Consider the following 4,153-nt stretch of genomic DNA (forward strand, 5'->3'; position numbering starts at 1 on the left):
GTCGTATCGATCTAGCTACGAGGTGTCACGAAGTAGTTGAGGGAGAGAGGTTTGCACAATGGCTTGAAGTGCAAAAACCCTAAAACCCTCCACTATATATAGGAAGAACAAGAGGGAGGCTGCCTTGCCTCCTACTCCAAGTAGGAGGGTTCGACCGAGCCAAGGAGGAAGGTCTCCTCCTCCAATTCGGTTTGGTGGAGGAGTCCTTTCCTTCTTGTCCACCTCCTTCCTTTTTCTTTTTTTATTTTTCCTTTATTTTTTGCCTTGGCCGAAATAGGCTTATTAGGCTGGCCTCACCAGCCCACTAATGGCTGGTGCGCCACCCATGGGCCTATTATGTCCTCTCCCGGGTGGGTGGCCCCTCCCGGTAAAACCCTAGAACCCATTCGTCACTCACGATACTTTACCGATAATGCCCGAAATCTTTCCGGAAGCCAAATGCAACAATCCTATATATCAATCTTCGTTTCTTGATCATTCCGGAGACGACGTCCAGGATATCATCCAAGACTCCGAACAACATTTGATTACCAACATCAATAATTCAACTATACCGAAAACGTCACCGAACCTTAAGTGTGCAGACCTTGCGGGTTAAAGAACTATGCATACATGACCCATACACTCTCCGGCCAATATCCAATAGCGGGACCTGGACGTCCATATTGGATCCTACATATTATATGAAGATCTTATCGGTTGAACCTCTATGTCAAGGATTCACACAATCCCGTATATCATTCCCTTTGTTCTTTAGTAGGTCACTTGCCCAAGATTCGATCGTCGATATCTCCATACCTATTTCAATCTTGTTACCGTTAAGTCTCTTTACTCATTCCGTAATACAAGATCTCGTGGCTAAATCTTTAGTCACATTGCTTGTAAGGCTTGTATGTGATGTTGTATTACCGAGTGGGCCCTGAGATACCTCTCTGTCACACAGAGTGACAATTCCCAGTTTTGGTCCATGCTAAGTCAACGGACACCTTCAGAGATGCCTCTAGAGTACCTTTATAGTCACCCAGTAACATTGCGACATTTGATACACACAAGGCATTCCTCCGGTGTTAGTGAGTTACATGATCTCATGGTCATAGGAATGTATACTTGACATGCAAAAAACAATTGCAACAAAATGACGCGATCATATGCTATGTTCATAGTTTGAGTATCCTGTTAGCAAGAGACAACACTTGTCTATGGCTAGGAAACCTTAACCATCCTTGATCAACAAGCTAGTCAACTAAAGGCTCACTAGGGACATTGTTTTGTGTATATATCCACACATGCATGTATGTTTCCATTCAATACAATTATAGCATGGATAATAAACGATTATCTTGAAATAGGAAATATAATAGTAACTATTTTATTATTGCCTCTAGGGCATATTTCCAACAGTCTCCCACTTGCGCTAGAGTCAATAATCTAGATTCACATCTCTATGTGATTTACAATGTAATGAAATTAATACCCATACACTTTTGGTGTTAATCATGCTTTGCTCGTGGAAGAGGTTTAGTCAGCGGCTCTGCAACATTCAGATCCGTGTGCACTTTGCAAATATTTATGTTCTCCTCCTTGATGTAATCATGGATGGCATTGAAGCATGGCTTTATGTGTCTGGTTCTCTTGTGAAACCTTGGTTCCTTGGCTAGAGCAATGGCACCAGTGTTGTCACAGAACAGATTGATTGGGTCGAGTGCACTTGGCACTACTCCAAGATCTGACATGAACTGCTTCATCCAGACACCCTCCTTAGCTTCCTCTGAGGCAGCTATGTACTCCGCTTCGCATGTAGAATCAGCTATGTTGCTTTGCTTGGAACTGCACTAGCTTACCACACCCCCGTTAATAATAAATACGTATCCTCTTTGAGACTTAGAGTCATCCGGATCAGTGTCAAAGCTTGCATCGACGTAACCCTTTACGACAAGCTCTTCGTCACCTCCATAAACGAGAATCATTTCCTTAGTCCTTTTCAGGTACTTCAGAATATTCTTGACGGCCGCCCAGTGCTCCACTCCTGGATCACTTTGAAACCTGCTTATCATACTTATGGCCAAGATGACATCCGGTCTTGTGCACAACATTGCATACATGATAGACCCTATGGCTGAAGCATAGGGGACGACACTCATCTTTTCCCTATCTTCTGCTATCACTAGACATTGAGTCTTACTCAAGTTTATAACTTGTAACACACCCAAGAACCCCTTCTTGGATTGTTCCATTTTTAACTTCTTCAAAACTTTATCAAGGTATGTGCTTTGTGAAAGAGCTATTAGGCGCTTTGACCTATCTCTATAGATCTTTCTGCCTAATAAGTAATCATTTACGATTTCCAAAAACTCCACATTATTTCTAATCAGCAATATGTCATCGACATATAATATTAGAAACACTATAGAGCTCCCACTCACTTTCTTGTAAATACAAGCTTCTCCAAGAACTTGTATAAACCCAAACGCCTTGATCACCTCATCAAAGCGTTGATTCCAACTCCAAGATGCTTGCACAAGTCCATAAATGGATCACTGGAGCTTGCACACTTTGTCGGCATTTTCTGGATCGAAAAAACCTTCGGGTCGCATCTTATACAACTCATCCTTAAGAAACCCATTAAGGAACACCATTTTGACATCCATCTGACAGATTTCATAATCGAAAAATGTAACTATTGCTAACATGATTCGGACGGAATTAAGCATCGCTATGGGTGAGAATGTCTCATCGTAGTCAACACCTTGAACTTGTGAAAAACCCTTTGCCACAAGTCAAGATTTATAAACGGTCACATTACTGTCCGCGTCCGTCTTCTTCTTAAAGATCAATTTGTTCTGAATAGCCTTGGGACCTTCAGGTAATACTTCCAAAGTCCATACTTTGTTTTCATATATAGATCCTATATAAGATTTCATTGCTTCTAACCATCTGTTAGCATCTGGGCCCACCATTGCTTCTGCATAATTCGCAGGCTCATTGTTGTCCAACAACATGATTGACAAGACAGGATTCTTGTACCACTCAGGAGCAGTATGTGCTCTTGTCGACCTACGAGGTCCGACAGTAACTTGATCTGAAGCTTCATGATCACCATCATTAGCTTCCTATTCAACTGGTGTCGCCTGAACAGAAATTTCTTTCTGCCCTGCGCCACCATCTTGTTGAAGCAGAGGTTCCGAAACCTCATCAAGTTCTATCTTCCTCCCACTCAATTCTTTCGAGAGAAACTCTTTCTCAAGAAAAGCTCCGTTCTTAGAGACAAACACTTTGTCCTCGGATCTGAGATAGAAGGTACACCCAACTGTCTCTTTTTGGTAAACTACGAAGACACGCTTTTCTGCTTTGGGTTCTAGCTTTTCACGTCGAAGCTTATTGACATAAGCATCACATCCCCAAACTTTAAGCAACGACAACTTTGTCTTCTTCCCATACCATAACTCATATGGTGTTGTCCCAACGGATTTTGATGGTGCCCTATTTACAGTGAATGCAGTTGTCTCCAATGCATAGCGCCAAAATAATAATGGAAACTCGGTAAGAGACATCATAGAACGCACCATATCCAATAAAGTACGATTACGACATTCGGACACACCATTACGCTGTGGTGTTCCACGCGGTGTCAACTGAGAAACAATTCCACATTGTCATAAGTGAGCACCAAACTTAGATATTCACCTCCTCGATCAGATCGTAGGAACTTGATCTTCTTGCTACGATGATTTTCAACTTCACTCTGAAATTGTTTGAACTTTTCAAAAGTTTCAGAGATGTGCTTCATCAAGTAGATATAGACATACCTACTCAAATCGTTAGTGAAGGTGAGAAAATAATGATATCCACCGTGCGCCTCTATGCTCATTGGTCCGCACACATCAATATGTATGATCTCCAACAAGTCACTTGCATGCTCCATTGTTCTAGAGAACGGAGTCTTAGTCATCTTGCCCATGAGACATGGTTCACATGTGTCAAGTGATTCGAAATCAAGTGACTTCAAAAGTCCATCAGCATGGAGTTTCTTCATGCGCTTTACACCAATATGACCTAAGCGGTAGTGCCACAAGAAAGTGGCGCTATCATTGTTAACTGTACATCTTTTGGCCACAATGCTATGGACATGAGTTTCATCACAATCGAGATTCAA

The sequence above is a fragment of the Hordeum vulgare genome, chromosome 4H (genome assembly GCF_904849725.1).
Source record: "Hordeum vulgare subsp. vulgare chromosome 4H, MorexV3_pseudomolecules_assembly, whole genome shotgun sequence".
NCBI lineage: Eukaryota > Viridiplantae > Streptophyta > Magnoliopsida > Poales > Poaceae > Hordeum > Hordeum vulgare.